Source organism: Oryctolagus cuniculus, chromosome 6, assembly GCF_051225735.1.
Source record: "Oryctolagus cuniculus isolate XC-2025 breed Fujian yellow rabbit chromosome 6, ASM5122573v1, whole genome shotgun sequence".
NCBI classification, from domain to species: domain Eukaryota; kingdom Metazoa; phylum Chordata; class Mammalia; order Lagomorpha; family Leporidae; genus Oryctolagus; species Oryctolagus cuniculus.
Genome location: NC_142872.1, coordinates 19,707,952 through 19,726,454, shown reverse-complemented (window position 1 = coordinate 19,726,454; position 18,503 = coordinate 19,707,952). Strand labels below are relative to the sequence as shown.

General features: G+C 40.9%; 1 long non-coding RNA gene across 1 annotated transcript in view; it reads left to right on the top strand.

The window, feature by feature from the left end:
• The first annotated feature begins 161 nt into the window (after nucleotides 1-161).
• LOC149126044 (uncharacterized) overlaps nucleotides 162-18,503 on the top strand; it is a 107,860-nt gene continuing 89,518 nt past the window's right edge. The window contains exon 1 of the long non-coding RNA XR_016236053.1: nucleotides 162-456. This is a non-coding gene — a long non-coding RNA (uncharacterized LOC149126044). The remainder of the gene's footprint in view (nucleotides 457-18,503) is intronic.

Genomic DNA, 18,503 nt, shown 5'->3' with positions numbered 1-18,503 from the left:
TGTTCTACTGAAAGGAAAATTCAGGTGGGTTTGCTTTAGATTAGATGGACTGAACTGCCTAAGCTGTTGGGGCGGGGGGGGGGGGGGTAGGACAGGTATTTTGAGAGTTGATTGGCATGCAAGTCAGCAAACTGAGTGGGGAAGGTCTGCCCTCCACGTGACCTAGCGGCATCCAATCAGAGGGAGCTCCCAATCAGATGGCGCTCCCGATGGAATAAAAAGGCAAGTGCCGGCCGCACTCTTCCTTGTCTTCCCCAGAGCACGACTGTTTCTGTGCCTGTCCCTCCAGGGCTCACACGAGTGGTTCTGTAGTCTGCAGGCTGGCAGGCTTTCAGCTTCCGACTGGAAGTTTGCTTGATTCTGACAGCGTTCAACTTCGTCTCAGCCAGGCTGTGGGCTTTCCTGATTCTCAGCTGATAGCTGGCCTACCGTGGAGCATCTTACCTCAGTACCAAAGTAAGCGAATTCCCCCACAAGTCCTTTCGCATGTATATGCGTATATACCCTGTGTGCTCTGTTTCTCCGGAGAACACCAGCTAACACAAGTGGCTGTGATGCTTGGTGCTGCTGGAGTCTCTTTCCAGATGTGTCCCTTTGAGGTTGTGCATTATTGCTGGGCCCCTTGACGTATGCAGGGTCCAGCTCGTGACTGGCAGTGACGGCCACACGTTGAATGCACCATATTCAGGTGCCGCGCTAACATGCCAGCCGTTGTTTTTCAAAAGAAATCAAGTTTGCATCACCTGCTGCAGGAACTGGAACATTACCTCCACGTGGGATATGTGCTGACTCCACAGTGCCAAAGGGCCTTCAGCTGCGTGCTCCCTTCTTTGTATCAGGAGTTGTAAGATACAAAGTATTTATCTTTTAATTTGTTGAAGGGGTACCTGAACATGTTTCTGGTCGCTAAACCCCTAAAATTTTACATGCAATGGTGGACATGAAGTTCACCTGCTTTTCTCAAGTTCATGTGTCTTACAACATATTTAAGAATGCCAATCACTTTTTGCTCATCTGATCAAATATATTATCGCCATAATAGATAAATGTAATGTTTTCACAGGGTATTAGACAATCAAGATCTGTTTGTAATATATTGTGACAGAGCGCTGGAGGGTTGATAAGCCTTGAGAATGAAGTCTAAATGCAGTGTTTCTGAAAAGGAAACTAACACGCTTGCCGGAGCAGTGACACATCTACCCAAGTCTGTTCACTTCAGCGAAGATTGTGTATCACAGTGATACCTATGACAGGGGCTATGACTTGGTAAGAACGCAGTAGTCTGGAGTAACCTGCTGTGTTTCATCCAGACTCCACAGAGAGCAGACTGACAGGTACTGGAGATCTAATGGAGACCATCCTATGTGATCTGGTAGTTCCTCAGTGTTGACACGAATCGTTGCCATGATCCACAGAATGATGCCTTCTATTTACAGTCTTTGTTGGGTAGTATAGTTTTGAGGCTTGCGCTTGGCATTCTCTACTATAAGAACTCTTCACCCACATAGCAAAGATCCTTACGGTTATGGTATCAGCTGCCAAACATGGCAATTCAGTTACGCACTGGGGACTAGGAGAGTGATCACTGCATGTGTCACTGGATTCAGTGAACCTACTAGGAGACAGGTCCGAGCCGTTTATTTCCTAACCTCCATACTCGCTATTCTGACAATAGGTTCATATTGCTTTGAGTCTTCAGGTAGTGTATCAACCCAGATTCTATGTCCAAATGTCTACAGATTTACCTTTTTCCCTTACCCTCTTGCACAGTTATAGGAGTAAATGGACAGTGTTCATTTTTGCAAAAGCTGGAGGGTTGTTACTATAAACATATATATATACACACATTATATATGTTACTATATATGCTGTGTATGTTACTATATATATGTATATGCTGTATTTGTTACTATTAATATATACGCTCATAAGTTAATGAGTTAGAGGTCTATAAAGTGGCTCATGGCTGGAAATTTAGCAAGAGACTGCAGCTTTTATTGGGGGAATGTAAGTCAGCCTCCAAGATCTCCATCCTTGGTGTCTGCTCCTGGTAAATGCTAAGTGGTTCCTTCATTGATGACTCCTACATTTTCTTTGAGCTAGGATCTCCTGGATGTCATTGCAACTCTGTTGGTCACTGTTAAGATTGCAGTCTCTTCACTTTGGGAGGTTAAGCTCCATGGACTGGCCTTTGTTATTTTATGATTCTGTCATTTCCAATGCTATCAGTGAGCCAAGTTCTTAAAGAGATAGTAATACTTTAGGCCCAGCCCACAAATCTCTTGTCTGCAAATGACAATCACCTCTAAACTTTCTAGTTAAGTTGATAGCACAATGTGTTTTTTTTTCTTCATGGTCTTGTTCATTCTGTGCTGCTGTAACAGAATTCTCGATATTGGTAATTAATAAATAACTGAAAATTATTAAAGTAGTGGGGGCTGGGAAGTCTGGGATGGAGGCACCAGGTGGTTGGACCCCTGATCTCCACTCCTGAGATGATACTTGGAATGCTGCAACCTCTGGAGGCTGGAACACTGTTCTTTGTGCGACAGAGGAACGGGCAAGCAATAGGAGAGCATGACGGAGGACCCGTTTAGAACGACAGCAATCCCCATTCAAGGGGCTGCCGCTCTCCTGGTCTAAGCACTCCATAGGTGTCCCACGTCTTAACTCTGTTGTGGCTACTATATTTCAACATGAGTTCTGAGGGTGACAAATAGTAAACCCTAGCACCGTGGTGCATCCTCCTTTGGGCCCTGAACTCTGTTTTTGCCTCATCAGCTCAGTGACTCTGACACCCTCCACCAGGCCTTGCCTTTTTGTGCTATGATATGGAAAAGATCGGTAGGTAGAAGGCCAAGTCAAACACAGCACTTAATTCATGTATTTTCCTTTTTCTTAAAGATCACAGTATTGCTTTGTACAAGACTTGAAAAGCATGGCCTCATATTTTTAGTAGTTTTATTTTTTATGATATGAGATTTTCTAGTACTTTGTAGTTTATAATTGTCTCCAGCAAGATTTCTTACATATTTTTCTTCAATATACACAATTTACAGGAATCTTACTTCCTTTTTCATTTTTGTTTTGCTCATGTTGATAATTAAAGTATACTATTTTGGCTCTTGTAGAGTGATATAAAATGTATCATAATTTTATTCATGTCCACAAAAATACCAGCTAAGTTTTTCCCATCTTAAAAGTTTTCACATATAATCCTATACAAAACATTCTTCGCATGTTCTCTGTGCACTTACGTAAGACTCTCAAAGACTTGGGAAGACTCTGAGAAGAGAAATTGATGGATGATGGCTGTATTTACTAGGAAAAACAAAATTTTTGTGCACATTTATTTTAACTTAAAATTAATAGGAGTTGTCCTCTACTGTTTCGAATAAACATTTGTTTCTACCAAAATGATTATATTTTTGCCAAGTTAAAGGGTGGTAATTAATTTCTCTTTTGCAACTGGGTATTAGTACTGCACAGAAATTTTATGGGTAACGGGACTTATGAAAAGATTTATTTTATTTGAAAGGCAGTGTTGGTGGGGGGGTAGGGAGAGATGAAGAGAGGGAGGGAGGAAGGTAGATCTGCCCTCCCAGGTAAATTATCAGCTAGATCAGAACTGGAGCAGCCGGGTCTTGAACTGCCCCTGCATCGGCTGTCAGCCATGCAGGCAGCAGCTTCACCCACCACAGCACAGTGCTGGCCCCCAAGTATCCTTCTGATGCTAAAGTTGTCTCTTGTTTGCTTTGAGACGCGTAAGCTTTTAGTTTGTAACAACCCCATTTGTTTAACCTGCTTTTCTTTTTGCACTTTTGAGGTCAAATCCTGGTAATCTTTGCCTTGACCAGTGGAGTTGTTTGCCTGAGACCTTAAGCTCACATACTTAACCCCTTTTGAATTGATTTTTGTCTATGTGTGAGATAAGATTCTGATATTCTTCTGAGTATGACTGTCTGGTTTTGCCAACACCATTTATTAAAGAGACTGTCTTTGTTCTTAGCACCATTTTTAAAAATCAATTGATTGTAAATTTATGAATTTATTTCTGGGCTCTTTGTCCTATTTCATCAGCTGTGGTGTCTGTTTTTATACAGTATTATACTATGTAAGTTACCATAATTTTGTAATATATTTTGAGGTCATGAGGTATGATGTCGCCCAGCTTTTTTCTTTTGGTTTCTAAGATTTATTTGAAAGACAAAATAAGAGAAAGACACATAGACATAGAAACACAGATCTTTCAACTGGTGACTTACCTCTCAGTGGCCACTAAAGCCAGGTCTGGGCCAATCTGAAGCCAGAAGCCAGGAACTCCTTCCTGGTCTGCCACTTGGGTGGCAGGAAGTCAAGTATATGGGGCACCTTCACTACCTTCCCAGGAACATTAGCAGGAAGCTGGATTGGTTGCAGAGCAGCCAGGGCTTGATACGGGATGTGGAATGACCATCAGCATCTTAGCCCACTGCACCACAGTGTCAGCCCCTCCAGCTTTGTTCATTTAGCTTGAGATAAGTTTGGCTATTTGGGATCTCTGAGGATTCCGTACTTATTTTAAGGTCATCTTTTCCAGTTCTGTGAAACAATGACCCTGGAATTTTGATACAGATTGCATTGAATCTGTAGATTGCTTGGAAAATACGGACATTGTAAGCATTGCTGATTTGTCCTAGTATGAGCATGGGATGGCTCTTCCATCATTGTTACAGTTTGCAGTGTGAATATCACCTCCCAAGTATTTCTCATGCTATTGAGAATGGGATTAATACATATATTTTTTAGTTTGTTTAGCTTTTCTTTGTTTTGCTTTTTCCTTTCCTATTGGGATGCCTTTTAGCTTTTACTATGATGAAGAGAGCTGGTGAAGCTGGGCATCCCTGTCTTGTCCACAGTCCTAGGGGGCATTTCTCAAAATGTCCTCTGAATTAAGTCTTGGTAGATTGTATGCATCTAGCAATTTGTCTTTGTCTTCCAGGTTTTCCAATTTGTTGTCATGTAATTATTCATTATTTCTGTGACATCAGTAGGATTATCTCTTCTGTCATTTAGAATTTTTTTAAAGGTTTTTATTTATTTATTTGAAAGTCAAAGTTACACAGAGAGAAGAGAGAGGTCTTCCATCCACTGGTTCACTCTGCAATTAACCACAACGGCCGGAGCTGAGCCAATTTGAAGCCAGGAGCTGGGAGCTTCTTTGGGTCTCCCAGGCAGATGCAGGGGCCCAAGGACTTGGGCCATTTTCTACTGCTTTCTTAGCCTGTAGCAGAGAGCTGGATCAGAAGTAGATCAGCCGAGACTCAAACTGGCACCCACATGGGATGCTGGCACTGCAGTTGGTGGCTTTGCCTACTACACCACAGCAGCAGCCCCAATGTCATTTAGATTTTGAGTCTTTTTTCTTGTTAGTAGGGCTAGGAATTGGCCAATTTTTTTTTTTCAGAGAAACAACTTTTCATTTTTGTTAATCATCTCATTGTATTTTTAGTTTCTAATTCCTGTTTGATTTATTTCTGCTGTAATCTTTACATTTCTTTCTTTGTACTGACTTAGGGCTTAGTATGTTCTCTTGGCTGGTTTTGAGGTGTGATATTTGTTTGATATTTCCTTTCTGCTCTGATGTTGGCAGATTTCTAGGCATTCCTTTTAAAACTGCTTTCTGGTTCTGGCCTTTGGCGTAGTATGTCACACCACTACCAGTGATGCCAGCATCCCATATGGGTGCTGGTTCATGACCCAGCAGCTCCACTTCTGGTCTAGCTCCCTGCTAATGCCTTGGGAAAAGCAGTGGAAGATGGCCCAAGTCCTTGGGCCCCTGCCATCCACATAGGAGACATAGATGAAGCTCCTGGCTTTGGCCTGGCCCAGAGGTGGCCATTGAGGCCATCTGGGGAGTGAACCAGTGGATGGAAGATCTCTGTCTCTCTGTAACTCTTCCAATAAATAAACCTTATAAAAATACTTGTGTTGTTCCTGTGTTTGATTTCTAGTTTCACTCTGTATGTTCAGGAAAGAGAGCTGATAGCAGCTACTATGGAGAATGTCTTGTGTGTGCTTACGAGGAATGGACGTGGTGCTGCTGTTGGTCAGGATGGTGTGCTCTGAGCCTCGGGCAGGATGCTTCTCAGGGCCAGGACTGTGCTTGTTGATGCTGTATCCCTGTTGCCTAAGCATGTTGGAAGTCGAAAGTATTTTCATGGTAATAAATGTTGTTTGCCTTTATTGTTGTTTATTGAAAATTGTACAGAGGCTAAATAATATGTGACCATGTTAATGAATGTTGCCAGAATCTTTTTTTTTTTTTTTTTTTTTTTTTTTTTTTTTTTTTTTTTTTGGACAGAGTGGACAGTGAGAGAGAGACAGAAAGGTCTTCCTTTTTCTGGTGGTTCACCCCAAAATGGCCGCTGCGGCTGGTGCACTGAAGCCTGGAGCCAGGTGCTTCTCCTGGTCTCCCATGCAGGTGCAGTGCCCAAGCACCTCGGCCATCCTCCACTGCACTCCCGGGCCACAGCAGAGAGCTGGACTGGAAGAGGAGCAACCGGGACAGATTCCTGCACCCCAACCAGGACTAGATCCTGTGGTGCCAGCAGCGCCACAGGTGGAAGATTAGCCTATTGAGCCGCAGCACTGGCCTTTTTTTTTTTTTTTTTTTGGCCAGGATCTTTTAATACAAATACTACAATTTTGTGTATTACTTACATTTAAAAATGGTTAGGGGCCAGCACTATGGCATAGCAGGTAAAGCTACCGCCTTTAATGCTGGCATCCCATATGGGTGCCTGTTCTTGTCCTGGCTGCTCCATTTCTGATCCAGCTCTCTGCTATGGCCTGGGAAAGCAGTAGAAGATGACCCAAGTCCTTGGGCCTCTGCACCCACCTGGGAAACCTGGAAGAAGCTCCTGGCTCCTGACTTTGGATCAGCACAGCTCCTGCCGTTGCAGCCATCTGGGGAGTGAACCAATGATGGAAGACCTCTCTATTTCTGCCTCTCCTTCTCCCTGTGTAACTGTGACTTTCAAATAAATAAATCTTTAAAAAAAACCCTGTCATTTTAAATAAATAAATAAATAAATATTGTTCAACCAAAAAGAATGTTCTACTTAAGTGTAGTTCATCTGAAGTGTTGTTCAAGTCTACTGTTTCTTACTAACTTGACTTCTGGATGATCTGGTTGCTAAAAGTGGGGTGCTAAAGTTTTCATGTATTAGGGTTTATGTCACCCTTTGTGTCTATTAGTATTTACTTTATATACTTAGGTACTCTAATATTGGGTAATGCATATTTTAAATATATTCTCTTTATGAATTAATCCCACACTTTTTATATTAGCATGACCTTCTTTGTCTCTCTTTTATATTTAATGAGTTAAGGTCTATTTTGTATGATAAATAAAACCACCCTTGCTGTTCTGATTGCCATTTTTCTAGAATTTTTTGCATCCCCTCACTCTGTCTATGCATGTCCTTGAGGCTAAATTGAGTCTCTTATAGATAGCATATTGTTGGCCTTGTTTTTATATCTATCTACATCTATTATATATTTGTGTGTGTGTATATATATATATATACATATATATATGTATATATATATATATGTATATATATATACACACACACAGAAAGAGATATATATACAAAAAGAGATACTCAGTTGTGGTTGGTAAATTCATTTTACTTAAAATTTATTGGTAGGTGTAGAATTTTGTTCAAGTTATTTTGTAGTTCTCCCCCACCTTCAGTCTTTCTATACTTGTGAGGTCTTGTTTGAGATTTTAGTGATGAGGAAATTTTATGAAGTTTTATGTAATTATCACTGATACTACCTTGACTTTAAGTACATTCTCAGATGACTTCTTCCTTTTCCCCACACATTTGAGGCAACTGGTTTCATATTTTACATTTAATTATATTTGTTACTGCATTGTTTATTGCTATAGTTGTTTTTAAAGTATTTTTTTAACTCTTTAGATAAAAAGTGATACTTACACCATCATGGCAGTATTTAGAGTATTTTGAATTTCACTGTTTTGCCTTTACCAGTAAGATCCTTTTTTGCTTTAATATATTTGGCTTTAATGTAATTTCATATTGTTACTCATTGTCCTTTACTTTCAAGTCAAATAGCTGCTTTTAGCATTTCCTGTAATGAACTCCTTAAGTTTTCGTTTGTAGAATGCTTTTGTCTCTCCATGATTAAATCATAGCCTTGCAGGTACAGTAATCTTGGTTGGAATTTGTTTCTTTTAGCAATCTGAACATGCCACACCACTCCTGACTAAAAATTTCTGTTGAGACATTGTGTGATAGTTTTACGGGTCCTCCTTTATATGTGAAATGTTTTGTCTTTATCTTGCTGTCTTCAAGATTCTCACATTGACTTCTGACAATTTGATCATAATGTATTATTTTCTCAAGTTTTCTTTTCTCTGTATTAATAGTCTCATTTAGGGATTTTTGAGCTTCCTAATACCAGCATGTCCAGATCTCTACTAAGATTTGGGAAATCTTCAGATACCATTTCTTTTTTCCTTTCAAGTTACTTATTTGAAAGGTAGAGTTACAGAGAGGCAGAGGCAGAGAAAGAGAGAGCGAGCGAGGTCTTGCATCTACTGGTTCACTTGCCAGATGGCCGCAATGGCTGGAGCTGCACCAATCTGAAGCCAAGTGCCAGGAGCTTTTTCTGGGTCTCCCATGCAGGTGCAGGGGCCCCAGAACTTGGGCCATATTCTACTGCTTTCCCAGGCCATAACAGAGAGCTGGATAAGAAGTGGAGCAGCTGGGACTCAAACCGGTGCCCATATGGGATGCTGGCACTGTAGGCAAAGGCCTTACCCTCTACACCTCAGCACCAGTCGCAGATAATATTTCTTTAAAGATTTCTGTCCCATTTTTTTTGTCTCTTCTCTTCATTACTGTCTTAATTGGTGAATTCTTATGTTTGAAGATGTTCTATGGGTCCTTTATGTTTTCTTCACCTTTAATATTTTTTTGTTCCTTTAATTTACTGATATCAAATGACCTATCTTTACGTTCATGAAATCTTTGTGCTGTTGAAATTCTTCCTTGAGTTTCTCATTTCCGTCATTGTAGTCTTTAGCTCTAGGATTTTTTGTTCGGTTCCTTTTCATGATTTCTATATTTTTCATAAATCAATTAATTCTCTATTCATTATTTACCTGATTTTTATTTGATTGTCTGTACTTCATTGCATATCCATTTTTTTGGGGTTAATTATCAGAGTTTCAGTGTCTTTTGGTGGTGTCACATTTGTCTGCTTCTGTTATACACATTGCCTTGTGTTGGTATGGGCATTTAAAGGAAGAAACCCTTCTTTCAGTCTTCACAGACTGTTTTAGGCCTGTAGAAGTGCCTCTGGGATGGCAGTTGAGTTAGGTGGATGTCATTCATGTTGGTGGTGCTGGGTTCATAATGGAGACTGCAGCTCTCAGGCCTATTCTGGGGATTCCAGCAGGTGTGATTCTTGGGTGTACTAAACTGTCTCCAAGACCTGGATTGTGGGGTTGGCACTGTAACAAGGCCTGCTTCTTGGTTTGCTGACAGCTGACCTGTTACTAAGTGCTCTGATGGGTTTGGCTTTCTCTGAGTTTCTAGGATTATTGCTGCTGGGTCATTGGAGTAATCCTTGGGCTTGTCTAATTGCCCTAGTCAATGATTAAAATGGGTTGGACCTTATGACACAGTCATTTTCTGGGTCAACAGCTGAGGTGTGAGCGCCTGTCACTGGGGTCATGAAAAATCACGTCTCAGGGCAGCGCCATGGCTCACTTGGCTAATCCGCCTCCTGCAGCACCAGCACCCCGGGTTCTAGTCCCGGTTGGGGCAGCGGATTTTGTCCCAGTTGCTCCTCTTTTGGTCCAGCTCTCTGCTGTGGCCCGGGAAGGCAGTGGAGGCCCTGCACCCGCATGGGAGACCAGGAGGAAGCACCTGGCTCCTGGCTTTGGATTGTTGCAGTGTGCTGGCCGTAGCGGCCATTTTGGGGGTGAACCAATGGAAAAAGGAAGACCTTTCTCTCTGTTTCTGTCTCTCTCTCACTGTCTAACTCTGCCTGTGGAAAAAAAAAAAAAAATCACATCTCCTAGTTTGTTACTGGGAGAACACACCTATTCTTAAACCAGGAAAGGAGAGCTGGCGCCAACTTATAGAGCCATTTTAACATCTGCAATGAGACCAAGGTTGGGGTGTCAGGGACGTTGCTGGGTTTTGCCTCTCTGGGTCTCTAGGTAGCAAAAAAATGTTTGCAGTTTTCGAATGAGAGGGCACAGGATGAGATCTATGGCCATTTGAAGATGTTTGGTGGGCTAGAGCATAGCAAGCCTAGCTTAGTGAAGAACCTGACTGAGCAGAACTGCTCCTAGGCCATAACTGGGGCTATGGCGATCTGAAAACAAGGTTCAAAGCTATCTCAGAATCTTATAGCCAAGTGCAACCTGTTGACACTGTGTTGTTGAGACTCCCAGCAGTTCCCTAGGGAGGCAGAGTTGCTCCTAAATCCCAGCTAATATGGCCTGAAATTGGGCTTCAGTGCTTCCTCAGGCTGGCAATCCTGTTTATAGGCACAGACGGATAGTTGTCTCCCAGCAGTTCTTGGTGCCATTCAGAGTTTTTCCAGGCTACAGCTGGGAGGTGTTGGGGCTAAAATTCAAGGCCTCTAAAGGATCTGCTGTGCAATAGACACTAACAGCCTGTCACTGTGCATAGACAGGCCAGGCGCCTGGCTTTCCCCGTACAGATTGGGTAGCTCCTTGGCTGCTGTTGAGAGTGGCTGGAGCTAGGACAAGGCAGCTTTAGGCTCTATTATGGGAAGGAGGCCAGGATGCCAGTCCTGGTGGCGGAGACCGGCATTTCTCCAGAAAAGTCCTCTATATGGATGGGATTACTCTTGGGCTCTGGCAGAGGACTGTTGCCAAGACAAGGCCCTTCCAGATCTGTTGTGGGACAGAGGCTGGGGAGCCTGTACTGTGACTCACATCCCCATAAATATTTCCTTGTAACTTTATAGTTGAGTACTTCAAAGCCTGGTTCTGGAGTCAGGCTGTCCTAGACAATTCCAACTCTACTACTTAGTAGAATTGATTCTTGGAAAGTAACATTATGGCTTGTGCCTCCATTTACTTATTAGTTCAAAAAATGATGATAGTAACAGTGCCTACCTGATGAAGGTTGTGGAACGTGAGCGAAATATGTACTGTGCTTAGAAATGCAGTTAAATGAAGATCTATGTTGCTGGTCAAGGATTAAAAAAAATCTCAATATGGCTTATAATTTATTTAGTTTTAGAAGAAAAGATACTGCTTTAGTAGAATTCAAATATGTTATCAGTAAGATAAAGAATGCAGTTTCCTGTCAAAGATAAATCTTAGTTCCACATTAGAAATTGGGAAAATAAAATATTTTGGTTTTCACTGAGGTTGAAAAAGATCAGAGGATCAATTAGTACATTAGTATTTTGAAGGCAGAAGAGATGGAAAGATAATTCTCTTTATTTCAAATATATGGTAAATAATATATAATTTTACTCTTTTAAAGTTAACACACTAATGAAGAGTTGTGTGTAGTTTAGAATTCCTTATTCTTATTTTCCAGTTCTTAATCCATTTTCTTTTTAGTGCCGATGAATATTTCTAGAATTAATAATACAAGAAAATGAGGAATAGACAAGGCATGAAGCAAAGAGAAATGGAGTCAGGAAGTACTTGTTGAATATAATTCAAAACTGATTTTTTTGGAAGTACATATAGAGGAGGTGGAAAATAGAACATTCTGGAAATTATTCAGTACTCAGAAAAGCAAGCAAAGTCAAGTTGGATCTGAGAGATTGACAGCACACTTGCTTTACAGTGAGAATTTGATATCCAAATTATTCAAACCTTCATCTGATGTTCTGGAATTCTGTTGTTCACCTTAGAAATCAGATACCTATCCGCTCAAACTGTGTAAATTCTTGGAGCTTTCCCTTGTCTTCAGGTTATAGCAAATACATCCTAGTCAGCTGACTATAACTTATGAGTATTTTTGTGGCAGTATATTGATTCACAAATGCTTAGGAAGATCTACAAAGATCTTCCATATCTTCATATTTCCCTCTTTATTTCACATTAGTAATACCAATTATAGTTGAACTAGTATAGAGCTATTTTAGCCAGAGAAAATTTTCAGTAGCTTTGCTTCAAATAAAATGATAGGCGTATCTTGGTCATTTATAATGTGAAAAAAATCACTGAGTGCTAAAAAGTTATTACGTGTTATGGAAAAAGATTCGGATACTTTGAAGGATAGAGTATTTGGTATTTGTGAAAAATGCAAATACTGATGGATGTGTATTAAATAAGTTAGAGATCTTGATTAGAAGCTGTACTGGGGCTGGCACCGTGGCTCACTAGGCTAATCCTCCGCCTGTGGCGCCAGCACACCGGGTTCTAGTCCCAGTCGGGGTGCCAGATTCTGTCCCGGTTGCCCCTCTTCCAGGCCAGCTCTCTGCTATGGCCCGGGAGTGCAGTGGAGGATGGCCCATGTGCTTCAGCCCTGCACCCCATGGGAGACCAGGAGAAGCACCTGGCTCCTGCCTTCAGATCAGCGTGGTGCGCCGGCCGCAGCGGCCATTGGAGGGTGAACCAACGGCAAAAGGAAGACCTTTCTCTCTGCCTCTCTCTCTCTCTCACTGTCCACTCTGCCTGTCAAAAAAAAAAAAAAAAAAAAAAAAAAAAGCTGTACTGGAACAGCCATCTAAGATACAATTAACTATTAAAAACGGGACTGTTTGAGGTTTTTTCCTAGTTTAATACTCCATATTCTTTTCAGTATAAATTCCCTTCTTTCAAGGCTCTCTGTTTTCTTGTAGATGTTTTACTTCTGATTAATACTGTCTATTTAGTTAATATTACACAACACTCCTAAAGCAAAGATTTTTTTACGTGTAAGTCCTATGCAAGCCACATGTCTTTGGAGAAATTGCCTTCATGCAATTACGGTAGCTTCAAAGCACAGTGTCAAGAAAGTAGTACCAGAGAGCACAGAACAGAAATGCTCAGAGACCAAGTGAAAATTCTCAAATTGTATTTGGAACACATAATGGCAAGCAAGGGGAAGAGAGTGAGTGGGCTGAAAGGGACCCCATTATCTGAATCCTGGGGCGTGTGGTGGTCAAATTCCTTTTTCCTTTCCAGCTGTTGATGTGGTTACTGGTAGCCTCGGGGGAAAGGAGAGCTACTGACTGGGTGGCAGGAGTGCAAGTCACATTGTGAACAGGGAAAGTAACTGTCCAGTGTGAGTAGAAGGAGGATTGCCATGCCTGTGATTCTGCAGAGGTGGTAAAGTTACTTTGGATCAGGGAAAACTGGCCAACCCCAAATTTTCTAAGGTCTGAGCATTCTTTGTGGTGATTTCCATGATACTTGGTTTGACTGCTTTTTCTATACTAGCATAAGGCATAGTTCTGTGTGTATCCTATATTTAAATGCACTTAGATTTTCCACATACACCCAGGTAATGACCTATTTCACAATAAGAATTCTTGCAAGCTTATATTAGGTGTGATGCATTATTGCAGTGTACCAAATAATACCATCCAAGTGCTAGAATTGCTTCTAGCAATCATGTTTTGCATACACACTGTACTTATTCAAGGTTAAGTTGCACTTCAAGATGAATCAACCTACTGCCATGCTTTCTTGAATTCTTCGAAACACCTAGCATCTGGTGCCAATCTCGGGAAAATATCAACACAGAGTGGTGTGGAACGTGCTGGAAGGCTTCTTCGTAGTATGTTTAATTATTACATCTGAAAGGAGAGAAAGCTGAATAGTGGAAGAATAAAGAGCAATATGCCAATCATTTTTTTCTTGCTGTTTTCCGACAGTGCCATTTTATTTAAGCTATTACCTTTTCTTGCAACTTTCTTGTGCATTCTTTCTGGCACCTATAACTCTTACCCAGCGCGCTCTCTGTGAAAAAATCAAACAACTAGATCATCAAAAGTTCTGACAAGATTCTCTAAAGTAATACTTCTCCTTCCTAGGTATTTTCATAGGGATTTCTAGTTAGGTTTGCTGTTGCACATATTCCAGATGTCTTAAATCTATTACTTGCTGTGTATGTGTACTGAACTGGGAGTTTTAAACAGCAAAGTCCCTGCCCTTTAAATTTCTGATATGTGTGTCAGCTCTGATATGACACTAAGAATACATTTTAATATTATACGTGTAAGTTAAGCAACAGATGGAAATTGTTTATTGCAGTCAAGATTTCAATAATAAAAATAAAGACGGTAGAATATTTGAAATTTGCCAAGCAGGAAAAGATTAACAAATAAAATATAGACCTCTACTACTGAAAAATGCTGATTTAACCTAGAAGAAGTAAAGGATAGTTAAGTTTCAATTTTTAGATCCCTGCAAATTAGAACAATTAATTCCTGCAATAATCAAATATTTTCTTCTGGGAACATGATGCAAAAGTTAGGGATTTAACTGATCAGTTGTAGAGATAAAGTTTACTTTTAAAAAAAAAATACAAGTTTTGAACATATACTTGCCATTTGTTTAAGCTTCAGTTGTCATTATCAAAATATTTACCAGATGTGTCAGAATTATAAATGCAGTCAAATGTCAAAGTTTGTATTTTGCTCTCATCCTTTTTATTTCCACACAGGAAAGATGCTGTTTAAAAAGCCTTTCAGTTTACATTTCTAAATGACTTCAGTATTTCTAAAGATTAGTTCCATAAATTCTTTTTAGACTATAAAACTTCACATTCCAGTTCAGGGGCCATTGTTGTAGATCTGCTTTATGATAGGAGGATGGGTTTATGTCCAGGTTAAATAACTGATTATCCTTTTCACAACTGCTGACAAGAGCATCATTGTATCTGTTAATTCCTTCCTCTCTCCCTGCTTGTTTCTCGCTTTTCTGTTCTCTGAAGTCAGCAAACCAATTATATATAACTTTGAAGACTTTCCAGAACTGATGTACTTACCTGGGGATTAAAAGTATGTTATGTTTCTAAACCATATATACAAAGAAAATACAGGATCTTACAGTTGAGAATGCTAAGCTTAAAGTAGCTAATTTAATTTTACTATATGATTTTTATGCAAATTTGTTAGATTTCTTTAAGGTCTACATCACTATTCTCATTGAGGACAGTTATGTTCTTAACCTCCTTGAGATTATTACTCTAGTATATTAATAGAAATAGGCAAATACTAGCACAATCTAATTTTAGAATATTATTGTTACTCAAAATGCAGCCTCATACTGAATCACAGTCACTTCTCATGCCTTCTCCCTTGTCCCAGGCACTGGGGACCACTGCTCTATTTTCTGTCTCTGTGTGCATATTCTGGACTTACCAGGCAGACTGATCCGAAGATACGTAGCATTTGTGAGAGGTTGTTTCACTCAGCATGCTGTCATATATCATCACTTCATTCCTTTTTATGACCAAGTAAGATATCGTTGTGTGGCTACAGCCCCTCCCCTTTATTCAATCCATTCATCATTTGATGGACATCTGGATTGTATCCACTCTATTATGAATGATACTGCTGTGACGACTTGTGTACAAGTCTCTGTGTGGAAGTATGCTGTCATTTCTCTAGGGCAGGCAGGTTATTTGGAGAATTTTAAGTGTTTGTAGATTTGACTTTGCCAGGAATAGTTTAACGAACGTTTTCACAAGGAGAGAAAGCACTGTGAAACTAACCTTTCTGCATCTGATTGAGATAGCATATAAAATCTGAAATGGTGTGTAAGCAGTGGGACTGCTGCTGTGCCAGTGATAGTAAAATGACTTGGCTTTGTCACTTAGAGAAGAACAAACTTGACATGGAATGAGGGAGAACAAACAGATAAATTAAATGATTGTTTTCTCTCCTGCTACTCTGTCACTGCCACTGCATTCATGATAAAATCTGGCTACCAATTCTTGCTCATTCTAGATATTTTTTAAAGATTTTTAAAAAATTTATTTATTTGAGTGGTAGACTTACAAACAGTGAGAGAGACAGAAGTTCTTCCATCCGCTGGTTCATTTCCCAAATAGCTGCAACAGCTAGGGCTGGACAGATCTGAAGCCAGGAGCTTCTTCCAGGTCTCCCACATGGATGCAGGGGCCCAAGCACTTGGGCCATCTTCTGGTGCTTTCCTGGGCTGTAACAGAGAGCTGGATCAGAAGAGGAACAGCTGGGACTAGAACTAGCACTTCTATGGGATGCTGGTGCCGCAGGCGGAGGATTAACATACTGCCCCACAGTGCCAGCCCCAATAATAGATAATTTGATCTGGACAATAAGCCCCTCCTTCTGATAAAGCAGATAAATAACAATGGTCCCTGAACTAGAATGCGGAATTTTATAGTCAAAAAAGGATTTGTGTGTGCACATGTGAGATGCATACATTATGGTATACATGATAGTATTTTAGTATGACATGCAGTAATATAGTATACATTTATATATATATAAAATTCTGTGTATAGTTACTTTGTTTTGTACTTCCTAAACACAGAATCAGACTATCAGGGCTGCAATGCAGCCCAGTGATCCTTTGCAAAGTGTATTGCTCTCATTTTGGAGAATACGCAGAACAGTTACTACCCTGTGCAGGGGGCTCGGCACACCAGGGCCTGCGTCACCTCTGTCGTACCCTTCTTCCTAAGAGCTCTCGAAAAACTCACTAATTAAGATCTGTTACTGCACTCCTGTGTGTTCTCCATGGAAGGCAGATGAGTTCAATTTTCCAAAAACAGAAACAAAAATCATTTGTGAACTACCCATGAAGAACTAACACTTGATGACAGGCATCATGGTTTTCAGGAAAGGCTACTGCTTGTTCAGGTCTTCTCAGGCCGGCAGCAGGAATTGGTGTATGCTTCTGCTAGTTTTCCTCTGCCTCTAGCCTCCTATGTATATTCTAGTGGTGCTACTGCCATTGAAAAAACTACTGTTAAGAATTGACCTGATTTTACATTTTTACTCTTTTTTTTGGACAGGCAGAGTGGACAGTAAGAGAGAGACAGAGAGAAAGGTCTTCCTTTTGCCGTTGGTTCACCCTCCAATGGCCGCTGCGGCTGGTGCGCTGTGGCCGGCGCACCACGCTGATCCGATGGCAGGAGCCGGGTACTTATCCTGGTCTCCCATGGGGTGCAGGGCCCAAGCACTTGGGCCATCCTCCACTGCACTCCCTGGCCACAGCAGAGAGCTGGCCTGGAAGAGGGGCAACCGGGACAGAATCCGGCGCCCCGACCAGGACTGGAATCTGGTGTGCCGGTGCCGCTCGGTGGAGGATCAGCCTATTGAGCCGCGGCGCCAGCCTAGAATTTACCTGATTGTCAGTAGTTGTTTTCTGATAATTCTCTGGCACATCACGCTGTGTTTTTGTTTCATGATACATTTAATTTCTATAGTGGTCATAGTTGTCACATGTTGGCTTTATGTTTGTGTGTTGAAATACATTTTGCCTGATGGCAATGTTAGTTCGTTGGGAGACAAGGGCCCTGCTTATTTTGTTCTAAGGGTACCAGCAGCACTTAGCACATTTCCTGGTCCCTGGTGAATAAGTACTTGCCAAATGGAAGAAATAGACAAGTTTATACCAATGAAGAGTATGCATGGCAAGAAGTGAGGGAACCACATAGTTTTCTACATTTAGTGAATGTCTGAATATTGGTACACATGAAAATTGATATATACGAATTATGTTACATGTTTATAGCTTAGTACACAATGAGATGAATTGTGTTCCTTTGGCTAACACCTGTATTTAGGATGCTGTTGTTGGGGCCGTTGCTGTGGTATAATGAGCTAGGCCTCCACCTATGGTACCAGCATATTATATGGGTGCCAGCTTGTGTCCCAGCTGCTCTTCTTCCAATCAAGCTCTGTTTATGGCCTGGGAAAGCAGTGGAGGATGGTGCCAGTGGGAGACCCAGAGGAAGCTTCTGGCTCTTAGTTTTATATCAGCCCAGCTCTGGCCATTGCAGCCATTGGGGGATTGAACCAGTAGATGGAAGATCCTTCTCTCTATCCCTCCATCTCTCTGTCTGTAACTCTGCCTCTCAAATAAAAAAAAAGCATCTTATTTAAAAAAAAGATTTTATTGTTAATTGATGGCTAATATGATTGACCGTGAGAACTTGAAGAATTTTAATGTTCAGTGGGTGAAGCATGTCTTGATGCTCTTGGCTGTACAGCGTTAAATAAACCTGCCATCAGGCAGACTTGGATTCACACTTAGCACTGTCATTTCCAATCTCAGTGAGAGTCTGTGTTCCCCTAAATACCTGCATGTCAAATACAAGGTATACTTATTGATACACTTAAAGAATAGTCAACTTGCTGGCACACTTCCTTGTTAGAAGCAATGACTCTAATGGTGTTAGAAAATTAGTGTTAAATGCTGCTGTTCAACACTGTCTGATTATTTTTATTATTCATCTCCAGCAGCCTTAATGATTCACATCCTGTGAAGAAAAGGTGATCGGGGA